We start from the raw sequence: 22380 nt of genomic DNA on the forward strand, positions 1-22380 counted from the left end.
TTTGACCCACCAAGTGCTTCACAGAAGTTTATAATGCAGAGCCGTAAAAATAAAAAATCATATTTTTTCACAAAAATGATCTTTTCGCCCCCAATTTTTTATTTTCCCAAGGGTAAGAGAAGAAATTGGACCCCAAAAAATGTTGTGCAATTTGTCCTGAGTACGCTGATACCCCATATGTGGGTGTAAACCATTGTTTGGGCGCATGGCAGAGCTTGGAAGTGAAGGAGCGCCATTTGACTTTTCAATGCAAAATTGACTGGAATTGAGATGGGACGCCATGTTGCGTTTGGAGAGCTCCTGATGTGCCTAAACATTGAAACTCCCTACAAGTGACACCATTTTGGAAAGTAGACCCCCTAAGGAACTTATCTAGATGTGTGGTGAGCACTTTGACCCACCAAGTGCTTCACAGAAGTTTATAATGCAGAGCCGTAAAAATAAAAAATCATATTTTTTCACAAAAATGATCTTTTCGCCCCCAATTTTTTATTTTCCCAAGGGTAAGAGAAGAAATTGGACCCCAAAAAATGTTGTGCAATTTGTCCTGAGTACGCTGATACCCCATATGTGGGTGTAAACCATTGTTTGGGCGCATGGCAGAGCTTGGAAGTGAAGGAGCGCCATTTGACTTTTCAATGCAAAATTGACTGGAATTGAGATGGGACGCCATGTTGCGTTTGGAGAGCTCCTGATGTGCCTAAACATTGAAACTCCCTACAAGTGACACCATTTTGGAAAGTAGACCCCCTAAGGAACTTATCTAGATGTGTGGTGAGCACTTTGACCCACCAAGTGCTTCACAGAAGTTTATAATGCAGAGCCGTAAAAATAAAAAATCATATTTTTTCACAAAAATGATCTTTTCGCCCCCAATTTTTTATTTTCCCAAGGGTAAGAGAAGAAATTGGACCCCAAAAAATGTTGTGCAATTTGTCCTGAGTACGCTGATACCCCATATGTGGGTGTAAACCATTGTTTGGGCGCATGGCAGAGCTTGGAAGGGAAGGAGCGCCATTTGACTTTTCAATGCAAAATTGACTGGAATTGAGATGGGACGCCATGTTGCGTTTGGAGAGCCCCTGATGTGCCTAAACATTGAAACTCCCTACAAGTGACACCATTTTGGAAAGTAGACCCCCTAAGGAACTTATCTAGATGTGTTTTGAGAGCTTTGAACCCCCAAGTGTTTCACTACAGATTATAACGCAGAGCCGTGAAAATAATTTTTTTTTTTTCTCAAAAATGATTTTTTTAGCCCCCAGCTTTGTATTTTTACAAGGGTAACAGAATAAATTGGACCCCAAAATTTGTTGTCCAATTTGTCCTGAGTACGCTGATACCCCATATGTGGGGGGGAACCACTGTTTGGGCGCATGACAGAGCTCGGAAGGGAAGGAGCGCCATTTGGAATGCAGACTTAAATGGATTGGTCAGCAGCCGTCACGTTGCATTTGCAGAGCCCCTGATGTACCCAAACAGTACAAACCCCCCACAAGTGACCCCATATTGGAAACTAGACCTCCCAAGGAACTTATCTAGATGTGTTTTGAGAACTTTGAACCCCCAAGTGTTTCACTAAAGTTTATAGCGCAAATCCGTGAAAATAAAAATTCTTTTTTTTTTTTCACAAAAATGATTTTTTAGCCCCCAGTTTTGTATTTTCACAAGGGTAACAGGATAAATTGGACCCCAAAAGTTGTTGTCCAATTTGTCCTGAGTACGCTGATACCCCATATGTGGGGGGGAACCACTGTTTGGGTGCATGACAGAGCTCGGAAGGGAAGGAGCGCCATTTGGAATGCAGCCTTAAATGGATTGGTCTGCAGGCGTCACGTTGCATTTGCAGAGCCCCTGATGTACCCAAACAGTACAAACCCCCCACAAGTGACCCCATATTGGAAACTAGACCTCCCAAGGAACTTATCTAGATGTGTTGTGAGAACTTTGAACCCCCAAGTGTTTCACTACAGTTTATAACGCAGAGCCGTGAAAATAAAACATCTTTTTTTTCCCACAGAAATGATTTTTAGCCCCCCAAATTTTTATTTTCCTAAGGATAACAAGAGAGCTTGGACCCCAGAAGTTGTTGTTCAATTTGTCCCGAGTACGCTGATAACACATATGTTGGGGTAAACCCCTTTTTGGGCGCACGGGAGAGCTCGGAAGGGAAGGAGCACTGTTTTACTTTTTCAACGCAGAATTGGCTGGAATTGAGATTGGACGCCATGTCGCGCTTGGAGAGCCCCTGATGTGCCTGGACAGTGGAAACCCCCCAATTCTACCTGAAACCCTAACCCAAACACACCCCTAACCCTAATCCCAACGGTAACCCTAACCACACCCCTAGCCCTGACACACCCATAATTCTAATCCCAACCCTAATCCAAACGTAAATGTAATCCAAACCCTAACCCTAACTTTAGCCCCAACCCTAACTTTAGCCCCAACCCTAACTTTAGCCCCAACCCTAACTTTACCTCCAACCCTAGCCCTAACCCTACCCCTAACCCTAACCCTAAACGTGACTGAAATACGTGGCACTGAAATACGTGGCACTGAAATACGTGGCACTGAAATACGTGGCACTGAAATACGTGGCACTGAAATACGTGGCACTTAAATATGTGATACGTGGCACTTAAATACGTGGCACTGAAACACGTGGCACTGAAATACGTGATACGTGGCACTGAAATACGTGGCACTGAAATACGTGGCACTGAAATACGTGGCACTGAAATACGTGGCACTTAAATATGTGGTACGTGGCACTTAAATACGTGGCACTGAAACACGTGGCACTGAAATACGTGATACGTGGCACTGAAATACGTGGCACTGAAATACGTGGCACTGAAATACGTGGCACTGAAATACGTGGCACTTAAATACGTGGCACTTAAATATGTGATACGTGGCACTTAAATACGTGGCACTTAGATACGTGGCACTGAAATACGTGGCACTGAAATACGTGGCACTGAAATACGTGGCACTGAAATATGTGGCACTTAAATACGTGGCACTTAAATACGTGGCACTTAAATACGTGGCACTGAAATATGTGATACGTGGCACTTAAATACGTGGCACTGAAACACGTGGCACTGAAATACGTGATACGTGGCACTGAAATACGTGGCACTGAAATACGTGGCACTGACATACGTGGCACTGAAATACGTGGCACTGAAACACGTGCAACTGAAATACGTGGTACTAAAATATGTGGCACTGAAATACGTGATACGTGGCACTGAAATACGTGATACGTGGCACTGAAATACGTGGCACTGAAACACGTGGCACTGAAATACGTGATACGTTGCCCTGAAATACATGGCACTGAAATACGTGGCACTGAAATACGTGGCACTGAAATACGTGGCACTATGACTGTCAGAAAATGTTCATTAAACGGTTAGGGGTGAGGTTAGGGGTAGAGTTAGGGTTAGGGTTTGGATCCCTTTATCACCTTGATGGTGGTGGGTGGCTTTTCAGTGTGTTTTCTGTTTTTTTTCGATAAAAATGCATGCGTTTTTAACGCAAACAAACGCATGTGCTTAAAAACACCAAGAAAATACTGCAGGTTGTATTTCTGAAAATTAACGCATGCAGAAAAAAACCGCATGCGTTTGAAAACGCGACCAAACGTCTACAAAAAAAACGCATGCGTTTTCAATGTTAAATATAGGGAAAAAACGCATGCGTTTTTTTGTGCAAAAAACGCTGCAGACAAAAACGCAAGTGTGAAACCAGCGACGCTTTTTATAGCAAAAAAGTTTTTGCGTCTCCACATTTTGAGAGCTATAATTTTTCCACATTTTGCTCCACAGAGTCATGTGAGGTCTTGTTTTTTGCGGGACGAGTTGACGTTTTTATTGGTAACATTTTCGGACACGTGACCGTTTTTGATCGCTTTTTATTCCGATTTTTGTGAGGCAGAATGACCAAAAACCAGCAATTCCTGAATTTCTTTTGGGAGAGGCGTTTATACCGTTCCGCGTTTGGTAAAATTGATAAAGCAGTTTTATTCTTCGGGTCAGTACGATTACAGCGATATCTCATTTATATCATTTTTTTATGTTTTGGCGCTTTTATACGATAAAAACTATTTTATAGAAAAAATAATTATTTTGGTATCGCTTTTTTCTCAGGACTATAACTTTTTTATTTTTTTGCTGATGATGCTGTATGGCAGCTTGTTTTTTGCGGGACAAGATGACGTTTTCAGCGGTACCATGGATATTTATATCAGTCTTTTTGATCGCGTGTTATTCCACTTTTTGTTCGGCGGTATGGTAATAAAGCGTTGTTTTTTGCCTCGTTTTTTTTTTTTTTTTCTTACGGTGTTTACTGAAGGGGTTAACTAGTGGGGCAGTTTTATAGGTGGGGTCGTTACGGACGCGGCGATACTAAATATGTGTACTTTTATTGTTTTTTTTTTATTTAGATAAAGAAATGTATTTATGGGAATAATATATATATATTTTTTTTCATTATTTTGGAATATTTTTTTTTATTTTTTTTTACACATTTGGAAATTTTTTTTTTAACTTTTTTACTTTGCCCCAGGGGGGGACAATACAGATCGGTGATCTGCCAGTTTGCATAGCACTCTGACAGATCACTGATCTGCGAGAAGTACAGGCTGCTTCACAGTGCCTGCTCTGAGCAGGCGTCTGTGAAGCCACCTCCCTCCCTGCAGTACCCGGATCCGCGGCCATCTTGGATCCGGGTCTGGAGCAGGCAGGGAGGGAGGTAAGACCCTCGCAGCAACGCGATCACATCGCGTTGCTGCGGGGGGCTCAGGGAAGCCCGCAGGGAGCCCCCTCCCTGCGCGATGCTTCCCTGCACCGCCGGCACATCGCGATCATGTTTGATCGCGGTGTGCCGGGGGTTAATGTGCCGGGAGCGGTCCGTGACCGCTCCTGGCACATAGTGCCGGATGTCAGCTGCGATATGCAGCCGACAACCGGCCGCGATCGGCCGCGCTCCCCCCGAGAGCGCGGCCGATCGGCTATGACGTACTATCCCGTCGGCGGTCATACAGGCCCACCCCACCTCGACGGGATAGTACGTCGGATGTCAGGAAGGGGTTAACAGTTGTGATATCACCAACTTTAATCACAGCTTCATGGATGTCATTTTCAACAGATGTAGATACAAGCTTTACATTTTCAATGTTGCCTTTCACATAGGTAGCTACACCGTAGTGTGGGTCATATGTAGCACCAATTAAATCAAAACCAGCAATGGAGCCACGAGCTAGAAGTTGGTCTTCATTTTCAACATGAGTTTCCTGAAGAACCAGAACATCTATTTTTTTAGCAGTGAGAAACTTGTGAAGGAAATCACATTTTGAGCGGCTGATACCTTCAGTATTAATTTAGCAGATTTTCACAGTGGGTCCAAGGTCTTTCATTTGAGGAGTGTCATTTGTGACAGTACCATTATTTGTAGACATTATCAAATTTGATCCTTTGTTGTCCTTTGTTGATTATCAAATATGATGTAAAATATATTGACCAGGAGATCTAGATGTAGTTTGACTGTTTGGTCATCAAGATTGTTAGTCCTTTAGCGTTACCCAGGGTGCACCACGTGGAGGCGGACTAACGTTACACCCCACATAATGGCCGTCAATGGGTGCGCTGAAGCATCCGTTACATTGTGTTAGTGCCGCTGTGTAACGGATGCCGTCAGCGCATTGCCGTTGACGCAATGTGAACCTGGCCTTACCCCCAAATATTTAAAAGCATTTACTATTTGAATTTGTGTGTGTGCTCCAATGAGTATTCCTCTGGAAGAGGATCAACAGGCTTAAGTACCGATTTGGTCCAGTTAACTAGAAGGCCCGAACATTTCCCGTATATTTAAATTATGTCCATTACTGGTCCTATAGAAGTGCCTAGGTCCCCAAAAAAAGAAGCATATCATCCGCGTATAGAGAAATTTTCATCTGTATTGACCCCCCCCCGAAAGCCAGAGATTGCAGGATTATTTCAAACAGGCAAGTAGCACTATGGCTTCTACAAAAAGAAAGGGTAAGGGGTAACAGGGGACAACCCTGCCATGTTCCCCTTCCCAAATCAAATGATCCCAATATATGACCGTTAACAAGGAGTTTTGCCCTAGGAGAACTATATAATAACTGGATAATTGAAATATATGTATCCTCCAATCTCATGCCCCTTAACACAGCCCACAAAAAGTTCCATTCGATGCTGTCACATGCCTTGGCGGCGTATAAGGAAAGGATCGCCCTTGTTCCTGTGGATTTTGAACTAAGCTGCATCCCCATATATAACCGCCTTCTATTATTTGAAGTGGTCTTGTTTGGTAAAAATCCAGTTTGATCATTGGGTATTACCCTTGTAATCACCATGGATAATCTATTTGCAAGAATCTTAGCCAGCAGTTCGATGTCTGTTTGGAGGAGGGAGATGGGTCTATAAGAATCAGGCAAGGATGGATCATTTCCAGATTTCAATATCAAAACCACCACCGCCTCTTTCATAGATTCTGGAAGGTTACCAATTCTAATACGTTCTTGAAAAACTGCCAGTAAATTTGGAAGCAATATTTCTTGATATGTTTTGAAGAATTCCCCTGGTAACCCATCTGACCTGGGGCCTTCTCATTTTGGGAATCATGAATGGCCTCCTCCAATTCCTCAAGTTCAATTAGTTTGTCTAGTATATCCTTCTCTAGATTTGATAATTGTGGTAATTAAATGGTTGGTAAAAAGTTCTCTATTTCTTGTGAATTGGTGACGCTTGTAGAAGAATAAATACTAGAAAAGCAATTATGCAGAGTGTGGGGAATATCTTCATCCTCCGTAACCAAGACCCCAGTGTCAGAGACCAGTCTAGAAATCTACAAGAACCCATTTTGAGCTTTAACAATAGTTGAAAGCAAGTGGCCCGCACTTTGCCCCTCCGTAAAATATGTTTGGTTTGCAAAAAAAATGTTTATGTGCAGCTAGTCCCAAAAGGGGATTTTTCATTTAGTTATTGAGATTCTTTCATATTTTCCACAGTGTTAGCTGAGTTGTTTAATATAAATTCTGATTCTGCTAGGCTGACCTGTTCTTGTAACTTTTGGGTGTATTCTCTTGTTTTAGTTTTCCATTTACTAACAATATAAAGCCCTCTAACAAATGCTTTCATAGCATCCCATACTATTAACCTCGAAGTGGAGTCCATATTAATGTTAAAGTAAAGTAATCTATCTTGTAGAGAACCCCCAATAGTCTGAATCCAAAATGGATTTAACCGCCATATGTTCTTGGTGACCAAGCCCTCCATACCCAACCTCAGTTGTACCCTTATGGGGGAATGATCTGACATGGTCCTTGGTAAATATTCAACTTCCTTTACCAGAGACATCATATTCACATTTCCAACCGTCAAGTCAATTCTGGATAACGAATAGTAAGACGTTGAGTAACAAGAGTATTGTTTGATATTGGGGTGCTTAGTGTGCCAAATATCTATCAACTCCAGCTCCGACAGAACTCAGGATAGAGAGGTCTGTGAGGCTGACTCAGATATTTTTCCTGTATGAAATTTATCCCAGTACGTGTGCAAATACATATTGAAATCCCCCATCATGAGCAAAGGCACGTATGGAAGTGTGGAGGAGAGAGTGAGTATTTTTTCAGCACCTCACCGGAATAAAGTGGAGGGATATACCGTATATACTCGAGTATAAGCCGAGATTTTCAGCCCACTTTTTTGGGCTGAAAGTGACCCTCTCAGCTTATACTCGAGTCATTGTCAGCAGGGGGGGTCGGCAGGGGAGCGGCGTGGTGACATACTCACCTGCTCCCGGCGCTGTCCCTGCATGTCCCATGGTTTCCAGGCAGCTCTTCCTGTGTTCAGCGGTCATGTGGTACCGCTCATTAAAGTAATGAATATGGACGCATTTTACTATAATGAGCAGTACGTGACCGTTGAACACAGGAAGATGCTGCCGGCTCCCGGAGACCATCTGACAGTGAGACGCTGCCAGGGACCGCACAGGGAGCAGGTGAGTATATCGGGGGAGGTGAGCATTGCACGATAGTCACCTTCCTCATTCCACCACTGCGCGCTGCTCTGTCTTCCATCCTCTGCACTGTTCAGGTCAGAGGGCGCGATGATGCGATTAGTGTGCGCGCCGCCCTTTGCCTGAACAGTAAGTGCAGAGGATGGAAGACAGAGCAGCGTGTAGGGGTGGAACGAGGAAGGTGACTATCGCAAGTGCCGGGGGCCTGAGCGGCGAGATGTGAGTATGTGATTTTTTTTATTTTAATCGCAGCAACAGCAAATGGGGCAAATGTGTGGAGCATCTTATGGGGCCACAATGTATGGAGCATCGTATGGGGCCACAATGTATGGAGCATCTCATGGGGCCACAATGTATGGAGCATCGTATGGGGCCATAATGTATGGAGCATCTCATGGGGCCATAATGTATGGAGCATTTTATGGGGAATAATGTTTTGAGCATCTTATGGAGCCATAATGTATGGAGGATCTCATGGGGCCATAATGTATGGAGCATCTTATGGGGCCATAATGTGTGGAGCATCTTATGGGGCATAATGTGTGGAGCATCTCATGGGGCATAATGTATGGAGCATCTTATGGGGCCATAATGTATGGAGCATCTTATGGGGCCATAATGTATGGAGCATCTTATGGGGCATAATGTGTGGAGTATCTGTAGCGCCCCCACCGCCGCAGGGCCGAGGGGTACCCGGTACCGGGCCTGTGAGTCTCTGCTCTGGGGTTGTCACGGTGGCTAGGCCCCGGTCCGTGACCCTGCCGTGGGGCGCGTAGTGAAGGATATGATGGATGAATGATATTAGTGATGCTGTAGTGGTGCAGTGCAATAAATAACGAGGACACCAGGTTGCAGTCTCTTTACCTCTTTACTGAAGATCTCTGGGTCCTCAGTCCGGAATACGGTTCACCAGGCTGCGCAAGTCCGGCCGATCCAATGGCACCTCCAGAGTTCTCTTCACAGGTGGAAATCGGTGCCTTCCTTCTAGCGCTATGTGTTGTGGTCCTTCCCTGCTGTGCTTACGGAAAGTCCCCCACAACTGTTGTGTCTGTTTCTTAAGTTCCCTCACAATGATGTTCTGCTAATCCTCCGTGTTGTGAATTTGGTTTTTGGGCTCCCCCGGTGGTCGCTGGTGGTACTGGACTTGTGTGCTTCACTTTCTCTGTTCACCTGTTTCCATCAGGATGTGGGAGTATCCTATTTAGCCTTGCTGCTCAGTTATTCTAGTGCCGGCCATCAATGTAACCAGAGCCTTTCTGTTGCATGTTCCTGCTTCTAGACTACTATCAGCTAAGTTGGACTCTTTGTCCTAAGTTTGTTTGCATTTTTGTTCCAGTTCACAGTTATGGTATGTTTCTGTAGCTGGAAGCTCTTGTGGGCCGAAATTACCACTCCGGTGTCATGAGTTGACACATGAGTCTTAAAGTAATTTCTGGATGGTATTTTAATAGGGTTTTCAGCTGACCGTGAAGTTCCCTATTGTATCTTCTTACTATCTAGTAAGCGGACCTCGCTTTGCTGAACCTACCTTCATACTGCGTATGTCTTTTCCTCTGAACTCACCGTCAATATATGTGGGGGGCTTCTGTCTCCTTTTTGGGGGAATTTCCCTAGAGGTAAGCCAGGTCTGTTTTTTCCTCTATTAGGGTTAGTTAGTTCTCCGGCTGGCGCTGGGCGTCTAGGGATAAAACGTAGGTACGTCACCCGGCCACTGTTAGTTGTGTGGTAGGTTTAGCTCACGGTCAGCTCGAGATTCCATCACCCAAGAGCTAGTCTGTTATTTAAGTTCTCTGACGTTCCCTTGCCATTGGGAACCATGACAGTATGGCCGGCCAAGGGTTAAAACCGTTGGCAGAAGAAAGGAGAGAAAAAGAAGTCTGCAGATTTTTTTTTTTTTTTTTCTTCTGAGCTTGCTCTATAGTTTACTCAGTTGCATTTCTGCTCTAATTGCAGCCTTTGCTTCTCTCTCTCCTTCTAATCCTTGAATGGCTCTGATCTCACCTGATTAAAATGGATCCTCAGAGTTTGGCTACAGGTTTGAATAATCTTGCTACGAAGGTTCAAAATTTACAGGATTTTGTTATTCATGCTCCTATATCTGAACCTAGAATTCCTATACCAGAATTTTTCTCGGGGGATAGATCTCGTTTCCTGAATTTCAAATATAATTGTAAATTATTTCTTTCCCTGAGATCTCGCTCCGCTGGAGATCCCGCACAGCAGGTTAGGATAGTAATTTCCTTGCTGCGGGGTGACCCTCAAGACTGGGCATTTACATTGGCACCCGGGGATCCTGCGTTGCTCAATGTGGATGCGTTTTTTCTGGCTTTGGGGTTGCTTTATGAGGAACCTAATTTAGAGATTCAGGCTGAAAAAACCTTGATGGCCCTATCTCAAGGGCAAGATGAAGCTGAAATATACTGCCAAAAATTTTGTAAATGGTCTGTGCTTACTCAGTGGAATGAGTGCGCCCTGGCGGCGAATTTCAGAGAGGGTCTCTCTGATGCCATTAAAGATGTTATGGTGGGGTTCCCTGCACCTACAGGTCTGAATGAGTCCATGACAATGGCTATTCAGATTGATCGGCGTTTGCGGGAGCGCAAACCTGTGCACCATTTGGCGGTGTCTTCTGAGAAGGCTCCAGAAAATATGCAATGTGATAGAATTCTGTCCAGAAGCGAACGGCAGAATTTTAGGCGTAAAAATGGGTTGTGCTTCTATTGTGGTGATTCAACTCATGTTATATCAGCATGCTCTAAACGTACAAAAAAGGTTGATAAGTCTATTTCAATTGGCACTTTACAGTCTAAGTTTATTTTGTCTGTGACCTTGATTTGTTCATTATCGTCAATTACCGCGGATGCCTATGTCGACTCTGGCGCTGCTTTGAGTCTCATGGATTGGTCCTTTGCCAGGCGCTGTGGGTTTGATCTAGAGCCTCTGGAAGTTCCTATACCTCTGAAGGGTATTGACTCTACACCATTGGCTAGTAATAAACCACAATACTGGACACAAGTGACTATGCGTATGAATCCAGACCATCAGGAGACGATTCGCTTCCTTGTGTTGTACAATCTACATGATGTTTTGGTGCTCGGATTGCCATGGTTACAATCTCATAACCCAGTTCTTGACTGGAAAGCAATGTCTGTGTTAAGCTGGGGATGTCAGGGGGCTCATGGGGACGTACCTTTGGTTTCCATTTCGTCATTTATTCCCTCTGAGATTCCGGAATTTTTATCTGATTATCGTGATGTTTTTGAGGAGCCTAAGCTTGGTTCACTACCTCCTCACAGAGATTGCGATTGTACCATAGATCTGATTCCGGGCAGTAAATTTCCAAAGGGTCGTTTATTTAATCTATCTGTACCTGAACATGCTGCTATGCGAGAATATATTAAGGAGTCCCTGGAAAAGGGACATATTCGTCCTTCTTCATCTCCCTTAGGAGCCAGTTTTTTCTTTGTATCTAAAAAAGATGGCTCTTTGAGGCCGTGTATTGATTATCGACTCTTGAATAAAATTACAGTCAGATATCAGTATCCTCTGCCACTGCTGACTGATTTGTTTGCTCGAATAAAAGGGGCTAAGTGGTTCTCTAAGATTGATCTCCGTGGGGCGTATAATTTGGTGCGAATTAAGCAGGGGGATGAGTGGAAAACCGCATTTAATACGCCCGAGGGCCATTTTGAGTATTTAGTAATGCCTTTTGGTCTTTCAAATGCCCCTTCAGTCTTTCAGTCCTTTATGCATGACATTTTCCGGGAATATTTGGATAAATTCATGATCGTGTATCTGGATGATATTTTGATTTTTTCGGATGACTGGGATTCTCATGTCCAACAGGTCAGGAGGGTTTTTCAGGTTTTGCGGGCTAATTCCTTGTGTGTGAAGGGTTCTAAGTGTATTTTTGGGGTTCAAAAGATTTCTTTTTTGGGGTACATTTTTTCCCCCTCTTCCATTGAGATGGATCCTGTCAAGGTTCGGGCTATTTGTGATTGGACGCAACCTTCTTCGCTTAAGAGCCTTCAGAAATTTTTGGGCTTTGCTAATTTTTATCGTCGATTTATAACTGGTTTTTCTGATGTTGCTAAACCTTTGACTGATTTGACCAAAAAGGGTGCTGATGTTGCTGATTGGTCCCCTGCTGCTGTGGAGGCCTTTCGGGAGCTTAAGCGCCGCTTTTCTTCCGCCCCTGTGTTGCGTCAGCCTGATGTTACTCTTCCTTTTCAGGTTGAGGTCGATGCTTCCGAGATCGGAGCTGGGGCGGTCTTGTCGCAGAAAAGTTCCGATTGCTCCGTGATGAGACCTTGTGCGTTCTTTTCTCGAAAATTTTCGCCCGCCGAGCGAAATTATGATATTGGTAATCAGGAGCTTTTGGCTATGAAGTGGGCTTTTGAGGAGTGGCGTCATTGGCTTGAGGGGGCTAGACATCAGGTGGTGGTATTGACCGATCACAAGAATTTGATTTATCTTGAGTCTGCCAGGCGCCTGAATCCTAGACAGGCGCGCTGGTCGTTGTTTTTCTCTCGGTTTAATTTTGTGGTCTCATACTTACCAGGTTCTAAAAATGTGAAGGCGGATGCCCTTTCTAGGAGTTTTGAGCCTGATTTCCCTGGTGATTCTGAACCTACAGGTATCCTTAAGGATGGGATGATATTATCTGCTGTTTCCCCAGACCTGCGACGGGCTTTGCAGGAGTTTCAGGCGGATAGACTTGATCGTTGCCCGCCTGGTAGACTGTTTGTTCCTGATGATTGGACCAGTAGAGTCATCTCGGAGGTTCATTCTTCTGCGTTGGCAGGTCATCCCGGGATCTTTGGTACCAGGGATTTGGTGGCTAGGTCCTTCTGGTGGCCTTCTCTGTCTCGAGATGTACGAGTTTTTGTGCAGTCTTGTGATGTTTGTGCTCGGGCCAAACCTTGTTGTTCTCGGGCTAGCGGATTGTTGTTATCTTTGCCTATTCCAAAGAGGCCTTGGACTCACATCTCTATGGATTTTATTTCTGATCTCCCTGTTTCTCAGAAAATGTCTGTCATCTGGGTGGTGTGTGACCGTTTTTCAAAGATGGTTCATTTGGTGCCCTTGCCTAAGTTGCCGTCCTCTTCCGAGTTGGTTCCTCTGTTTTTTCAAAATGTGGTTCGCTTGCATGGTATTCCGGAGAATATCGTTTCTGACAGGGGGACCCAGTTCGTGTCTAGATTTTGGCGGGCGTTCTGTGCTAGGATGGGCATTGATTTGTCTTTTTCGTCTGCGTTCCATCCTCAGACTAATGGCCAGACTGAGCGAACTAATCAGACCTTGGAGACTTATTTGAGGTGTTTTGTGTCTGCGGATCAGGATGACTGGGTTGCCTTTTTGCCGTTGGCGGAGTTTGCCCTCAATAATCGGGCTAGTTCTGCCACTTTGGTTTCTCCTTTCTTTTGCAATTCGGGGTTTCATCCTCGCTTTTCTTCTGGTCAGGTGGAGTCTTCGGATTGTCCTGGACTGGATACTGTGGTGGATAGGTTGCATCGGATTTGGGGACAGGTGGTGGACAATTTGGAGTTGTCCCAGGAGAAGACTCGGCATTTTGCTAACCGCCGTCGTCGTGTTGGTCCTCGTCTTCGTGTTGGGGACTTGGTGTGGTTGTCTTCTCGTTTTGTCCCTATGAGGGTTTCTTCTCCTAAGTTTAAGCCTCGGTTCATCGGCCCGTATAGGATTTTGAGATTCTTAACCCTGTGTCCTTTCGATTGGACCTCCCGGCATCTTTTTCTATCCATAATGTCTTCCATCGGTCATTATTGCGCAGGTATGAGGTACCGGTTGTGCCTTCCGTTGAGCCTCCCGCTCCGGTGTTGGTTGAGGGTGAATTGGAGTACGTTGTGGAGAAGATCTTGGACTCCCGTGTTTCCAGACGGAAACTTCAGTATCTGGTCAAGTGGAAGGGCTACGGTCAGGAGGATAATTCTTGGGTGACAGCCTCTGATGTTCATGCCTCTGATTTGGTCCGTGCCTTTCATAGGGCTCATCCTGATCGCCCTGGTGGTTCTTGTGAGGGTTCGGTGCCCCCTCCTTGAGGGGGGGGGTACTGTTGTGAATTTGGTTTTTGGGCTCCCCCGGTGGTCGCTGGTGGTACTGGACTTGTGTGCTTCACTTTCTCTGTTCACCTGTTTCCATCAGGATGTGGGAGTATCCTATTTAGCCTTGCTGCTCAGTTATTCTAGTGCCGGCCATCAATGTAACCAGAGCCTTTCTGTTGCATGTTCCTGCTTCTAGACTACTATCAGCTAAGTTGGACTCTTTGTCCTAAGTTTGTTTGCATTTTTGTTCCAGTTCACAGTTATGTTATGTTTCTGTAGCTGGAAGCTCTTGTGGGCCGAAATTACCACTCCGGTGTCATGAGTTGACACATGAGTCTTAAAGTAATTTCTGGATGGTATTTTAATAGGGTTTTCAGCTGACCGTGAAGTTCCCTATTGTATCTTCTTACTATCTAGTAAGCGGACGTCGCTTTGCTGAACCTACCTTCATACTGCGTATGTCTTTTCCTCTGAACTCACCGTCAATATATGTGGGGGGCTTCTGTCTCCTTTTTGGGGGAATTTCCCTAGAGGTAAGCCAGGTCTGTTTTTTCCTCTATTAGGGTTAGTTAGTTCTCCGGCTGGCGCTGGGCGTCTAGGGATAAAACGTAGGTACGTCACTCGGCCACTGTTAGTTGTGTGGTAGGTTTAGCTCACGGTCAGCTCGAGATTCCATCACCCAAGAGCTAGTCTGTTATTTAAGTTCTCTGACGTTCCCTTGCCATTGGGAACCATGACACCTCCGTCCCTCCCTGATGTTCTGGTTGGGACGGCACCCGTTTGACGGGTAGGCTCGGAGCTCTTCCGGGACCCTAGAGTCGCCCCTCTCCCCAAGTTGCCCCCCAAGACTGCATAGGTGATATGTGTTAGACAGCCCGCCTTAGACTGACTGTCCTGCCGCTGTTTGGAGTATTGCTTGAAGCTGAATGTTATTCTACTCCCTCGGCGTTCCGGCCACCGGTAGTGCGCCTCAGTAGGATGTTGCTTCGGTCTTACAGCACGACTCCTACTGGTATTTCTCCTTTGCTTGATCTCGTTTCTCACTCAGCACAATCTATCTCGCTTCTAATCCTTTCTTGGGCACCGCCGCTACCCGGAGCAGGCACGGTCCCGTTACGTTCGTTCTTGTTGCCAAGCCTCTGTCAGGATCCCACCCCTGACAGAGACCCTACTGTATCTTCCCCTACAACACCCTCTGCCACAAGGTGTTGTCTGGTCCAACCCAGTCAGCTTTCTGATCTAACTTCCTGCCTGACCCCCAGTTTACCCACTATGGTGGGGAGTGGCCTAATGAATAGCACCCTTAGCTCCCCCCGGAGGCCCAGCTGTGAAATGTATTGGTGTCTGTGATACCTGATCAGATGAACTCCTTCAGTGCCATCAGACGCACCATAGCTCCCCATAGTGGCGGAGCCACAGTACTGCAACGACCAGGAATCTGGGGCGCTGCACTCCCCCCTGGTTAAACACAGTACTCTGGGACTGGGAAGAAAACAACAATACAAGTTAGCAAAAAGACATACAGTTTTGTTGAGTGCAATAACAATAAGTATACTTGAACAGGCTTCCCTTTATGGGAGGTAAGGACACTTGAACGTTACAAACATGGTTAACATTATAAATTACAGGCTATAAATAACTCCTGTTACCCAACCGGGTATTCTACTAAGTGCAAAATTGTTGAACAATAATTTAACATTGCCTTTAAGGACATACACTCTGAATCCACTAAAGACCTTCCTATAATCACATTATAAGGCGATTTAACTTTTTCATTCTCCCACTTTAAATCTGCAGGACCGCCTGTCCTATCGGCACCAGACCTACTGCCTCTCCTTTCTGTTACAGGACCGCCCCGTTCAGCCAGGACCTACTGCCTTTTCAACTACTATACACAGTATAGAACATAACATTACTTTCAGTTTAAGAGCACTGAGCCATCTCTACATGACTCCTATGAGGACTCAGGGTTTACCTTCTATCCTAACTATCTATCAACATTATCAAAACATTTTCTATTGAACATTAAGCCTTCTCATTATCTTTCTCTCTATCATGCATGCTGGACATCACGTCTACCCCTACGGGCCCACTGCATCCTTCTTTTATCTTTCACTTTCTTTCGGAGGACATCATCGACATTTCTTCACAATTAACTAGTTAAATACATATAACTTACTCATATAAACATTATCATCACTTTCTTTCATCAAACATTATTGCTATCTGTCTTAAAGCAATATCACCGTTTACGTGCAACAAATGAACATCCCCTTTAAGAGGGGACCAAGTCTCTATGAGGTAGCACGCCTTCTCAAGCTACCAGTCCATACTCAGCAAAGGTTCCAGTGTGGTATCTTCGCAAAGAGTCCTTCTTTAAGTAAAACCAGTAGGGAGCGCCTTTAATAAGGTGCAAACTATTTACAAGAAGTTCGGATCATGCACTGTTCATGATTTCAGCAGTTCTTTTCAACTAGAAACTTGTGCAAAAACTTTGGAAAAATCAAACAAAAGCAAAACAATAGGGATCCCGAGTCAACAGAAGGATCCCCTAAAGAGTTAACCCTGGACGGGTTGTGGCAGCAAAAATCAGGAATCAACAAACCAACAGTTAAGAAACTATGTACATACTCATGGTATCGAGGTTTATTCCTCCAAGTCTGGGGGTGGCTTCCGTGAGCACCTCCCTCCTCCGGCCACCACATAAAGGGCGTCTGCACCCCGGATTGGGGTCTGGGTACTCACGGTTCTCCTTGGGGTGATGGTCCGTAGACATTTAGCACACAAGGAGATTGGGGAAATGACCGCTGGCCTCGGTGAATCGTCGGAGGATGGTACTGTCACTTCTGGCTTGTATTTGCGCACATGCAGGGCATACCACCCCTTATCTCCCCAGTGGCGAGTGTACCGAACTCGGTCTCCTGGGTAGAGATCCCGGCCTGGGTGTCCCTCAATGAGGTGCGCCTCTACATCCCGCCGGTTGACAAATACTTCCAAAGCAAGACCGGGCTCTTTAATGAAGCCCCAACCTCCCTGCAGCCGGAAGGTGCTGATCATGCCGTGGCGCTGCGGGCCCCAGTTCTCCTCAGCGGCCTGCCTGACCTGGGCTTTAATTTGGAGGTCTTTCTCCTGCTCAGCCTGACGCCGGAGTTCCTTCTTGCGGGCCCACTCCTCTTCTTGCTGGCGCAGCTGCTGGCGGTATTCCCTCTGGCGAATGACCTCGATACTCTCCCCTTCCTCCTGGGCATTCCCCGGAAACCCCATCAGGTTGGTGGTGGCCGCGTGGGTCCACTTGAAGGTGACCCATTCTCCCTGAAGCTCCAGGGACTGCTTGATGGGTCGCAGGGGCCTATCGGCTGTCTGCAGGGTTTCCCAGGGCCTCTCGCACTCGATACGGCTACACACCCGTCCGGGTGGTCGTGGTGGGGGCGAGTCTACATCCACCATCAGGGGCTCTTCAATCGCCATGCCCGGGTCAGCGCCGTTACCTGCTTCCGCCGCATCTCCGGTGCCGGTCTCCTCTGTAGTTGGCTGCGGAATCGATGCCTGGTGCAGGTGCAGCTCCTCACTAGGGACGGTTGCTCGCTGACAGAGACTCCGGAACTGCCGGCACAGCTCCTCCACCTCTGCCCCGAGAATCTCCTGATTAGCGCAGCCTGGTACGAACTCCGTCGGCTCCCATTGGCGGAGCCTGGTACGGGTCTTCTCTCCCTCTCCGGGGTGACTTCCGCGCTCCATGCTGCCAATCGGATTCTGCCTCGTGGCATCCAGAGGCTCTTGCTCCTCCCCATCCGGAGGACGGCCTTTCTCTCCTCCACCATCCCACACTAGGAGGCGGGCCCTTCTCCTTGATGGGCAGATTTTCTGAACATAGTAATATCTGTGAGGGGTGGGCTCCATTTTCGCGCCGCTCTTCCAAGCTACGCCCACGATGACACGCCCCATGTTCCCTGCGCGCCACATATTATTATAATGGCGACGGTTTTGGCGGGGAATGTCATAGCACAGTCTTTGCAACATAATACAGTCCTAGCACAACAAATCTCAGTTCCAAGGCACACATGACCTGATTTTTCAGGCTTAAGTAGATCCTGTTCGTGACGCCAAGTTGTAGCGCCCCCACCGCCGCAGGGCCGAGGGGTACCCGGTACCGGGCCTGTGAGTCTCTGCTCTGGGGTTGTCACGGTGGCTAGGCCCCGGTCCGTGACCCTGCCGTGGGGCGCGTAGTGAAGGATATGATGGATGAATGATATTAGTGATGCTGTAGTGGTGCAGTGCAATAAATAACGAGGACACCAGGTTGCAGTCTCTTTACCTCTTTACTGAAGATCTCTGGGTCCTCAGTCCGGAATACGGTTCACCAGGCTGCGCAAGTCCGGCCGATCCAATGGCACCTCCAGAGTTCTCTTCACAGGTGGAAATCGGTGCCTTCCTTCTAGCGCTATGTGTTGTGGTCCTTCCCTGCTGTGCTTACGGAAAGTCCCCCACAACTGTTGTGTCTGTTTCTTAAGTTCCCTCACAACTCGATTAGATGATGTTCTGCTAATCCTCCGTCCCTCCCTGATGTTCTGGTTGGGACGGCACCCGTTTGACGGGTAGGCTCGGAGCTCTTCCGGGACCCTAGAGTCGCCCCTCTCCACAAGTTGCCCCCCAAGACTGCATAGGTGATATGTGTTAGACAGCCCGCCTTAGACTGACTGTCCTGCCGCTGTTTGGAGTATTGCTTGAAGCTGAATGTTATTCTACTCCCTCGGCGTTCCGGCCACCGGTAGTGCGCCTCAGTAGGATGTTGCTTCGGTCTTACAGCACGACTCCTACTGGTATTTCTCCTTTGCGTGATCTCGTTTCTCACTCAGCACAATCTATCTCGCTTCTAATCCTTTCTTGGGCACCGCCGCTACCCGGAGCAGGCACGGTCCCGTTACGTTCGTTCTTGTTGCCAAGCCTCTGTCAGGATCCCACCCCTGACAGAGACCCTACTGTATATTCCCCTACAACATCCTCTGCCACAAGGTGTTGTCTGGTCCAACCCAGTCAGCTTTCTGATCTAACTTCCTGCCTGACCCCCAGTTTACCCACTATGGTGGGGAGTGGCCTAATGAATAGCACCCTTAGCTCCCCCCGGAGGCCCAGCTGTGAAATGTATTGGTGTCTGTGATACCTGATCAGATGAACTCCTTCAGTGCCATCAGACGCACCATAGCTCCCCATAGTGGCGGAGCCACAGTACTGCAACGACCAGGACTCTGGGGCGCTGCATATCTCATGGGGCATAATGTGTGGAGTAGCTCATGGGGCATAATGTGTGGAGCATCTTATGGGGCATAATGTGTGGAGCATCTTATGGGGCCATCAACCTTTATGCAGCATTGTATGGGGCAAATGTTTCTATGGAGCATCTTATGGGGCCATTATTAACCTTTGTGCAGCATTATATGGGGCATATTTTAATATGGAGCATTATGTATTTTGTATGGAGCATCTTATGGGGCCCATCATGAACTGTATGGAGCATTATATGGGGCTCCTGATTCAATATGGATATTCAAAAACACTTAACCTACTGATGTCTCAATTAATTTTACTTTTATTGGGATCTATTTTTATTTTTGACATTTACCGGTAGCTGCTGCATTTTCCACCCTAGGCTTATACTCGAGTCAATAAGTTTTCCCAGTTTTTTGTGGCAAAATTAGGGGGGTCGGCTTATACTCAAGTATATATGGTAAATGGCCACTATAAGGATTGGGGTGTTAGTATAGTACAAAATATAGAGACAAAGCGACCCTCTGAGTCTACCATGACTTTGATGTACGTGAACGGGATGGCCGTCTGAAGCAGAAGACTCACTCCTCTTGAGTGTGTGCTATAGACTGAATGATATTCAAATGACATCCATAACCTATGCAATAGATGCGTCTTTTCCTTCACCTTATGTGTTTCCATTAAGCATATAATTGCTGATTGGTAAGTACGCAACCACGAAAATATTGCACATCTCTTGGATGGGTCACCCAGTCCTCTGATATTCCATGCTATAAAATTTACGTTTTTGGACATTTTGGACAAAAAACAAAGTATCCAGCATATCACTGTTTCCACTTGCAGAGACAGCACACTGGCAGGTAGCATTTTTTTGTTATTTTAAACATTTCTCATTTTTGGAAAATAAATACAAAATTTATTGCTTGGAACTTCGGAGACATGTTGTCACTAGTTTATAGAATAAAAGAACAATTTACGTTTTATTCAAAAATATACCTATAAAGAGAAAAATCAGACAAACTGAAAATTTTGCAGTGGTCTCTTTTGCCAGAGCTGTATATAAAAACCTAAGGTCTAAGACTGTCCGGCGTCCAGATGAAGCTGTTCTCTCATTCTTCTAGAAGACTTATACTGACCGAACCCGTTCTCTTCTGATGCGCCTTAGCTGCACTAGAACCTGCTAGCTCTACTATGTTTAGCCTTGCACTCCATTCCACCCAGAACTTGCACTTGATGAGTATTAGACTCTGACGACTGTCTGTCTGTCTCTGACTTCTACTGACTGTAGCCCGTAAACATTTTCTATAAAACCTCATCTAACTCCTACTAAAGTGTGGGCTACTCCCAACACTATTGTCATGATCCGTTACAGGGTTTTATCCCATCTCTCCTTTTTCCGGGTGGATCATGTCAAGGTTAACTTTGCTCTGCCTCATTCTGGGTTCAGGTTTGCTATTTAGCTCCTATGCATCCTGCTGGCGGTGTCAGCTATAGTTCTGCCTTCGGCATGTGAACCTGACTCTGAGACAGCACACTGGCAGGTAGCTGGTCACGCATACAGCTAGTTCCCTAACCCAACTATACAGCTCTGGGAAAAATTAAGAGACCACTGCACAGTTTTAGAAAAATCAGCTTCTCTACATGCCTGACAGCCATTCCATTCCAGTGTCAGTTGAATTCCAACCAGAGTACACTTCATTCTATTTAATGTGCTTATGATTAGGTGATCACCTGAACCAAATCTTATTTCACGAAGGAAAGTATTAAAAACACTGCTGTGGTGTTCACAATTCTCTTGCAATAGGACAAGCTGGATGGCAAAACAAATGCTAGTAATATCCCAAAAGTAGTAGGAAAGAAAAAATAACTTTTAATCATGCCAAAGAAGTTGAAAAGAAAAGTCTTGAGTGGGGAAAAGAAGGGCTCAATTCTGGCTTTACTAGCAGAGGGACACATTAAGCATAATTTTGCCTCCATCCTTAAATTGTCTAAGACAGCAGTCCATTACAACAAGGTCAAGCAGCAGACATTGGGGACAACGAAGCTACAGACCAGCAGAGGGCGAAAACGACACTTCACTGACCAGGATGACCGACATCTTATTCAAATCTCACTCAGCAACCAAAGGATAACATCAAGTGACCTACAAAAGGAATGGAAAATGGCAGCTGGGGTGAAGTGCACGACAAGAACAGTTCGTAACAGGCTGCTAGAGGCAGGACTCAAGTCATGCAAAGCTAGAAAAAAGCATTTAATCAATGAGAAGCAAAGGAGAGCCAGGCTGAAATTTGCCAAAGACCATAAGGATTGGACCATAGAGGACTAGAGTAAGGTAATCTTCTCTCATGAGTCTAATTTTCAGCTTTGCCCAACACCTGGTCATCTAATGGTTAGCAGGAGACCTGGAGAGGCAAACAAGCCACAGTATCTTGCACCCACTATGAAATTTGGTGGAGGATCGGTAATGATTTGGGGATGCTTCAGCAAGGCTGGAATTGGGCAGGTTAATCTTTACAAAGGACATATGAATCAAGCCACATACAAGGTTATCCTGGAAAAAACAGTTGATTCCTTCTGCTCAGGCAATGTTCCCCAACTCCGAGGACTGGTTTTTCCAGCAGGACAATGCACCATGCCACACAGCTAGGTCAATCAAGGTGTGGATGAAGGACCACCACATCTCCAGACCTGAACCCCATTGAAAACCTCTGGAATGTAATCAAGAGGAAGATGGATAGTCACAAGCCATAAAACAAGGAAGAACTGCTTAAAGTTTTGTACCAGGAGTGGCATAAGGTCACCCAAAAGCAGTATGAAAGACTGGTGGAAAACATGCCAAGACGCATGATAGCTGTGATTAAAAATCATGGTTATTCCACAAAATATTGATTTCTGAACTCTTCCTGAGTTAAAACATTAGTATTGTTGTTTCTAAATGATTATGAACTTGTTTTTTTTTTTGCATTATTTGATGTCTGCAAACAATGCATTTTTTTGT

Source organism: Ranitomeya variabilis, chromosome 3 (genome assembly GCF_051348905.1).
Source record: "Ranitomeya variabilis isolate aRanVar5 chromosome 3, aRanVar5.hap1, whole genome shotgun sequence".
Classification (NCBI taxonomy): domain Eukaryota; kingdom Metazoa; phylum Chordata; class Amphibia; order Anura; family Dendrobatidae; genus Ranitomeya; species Ranitomeya variabilis.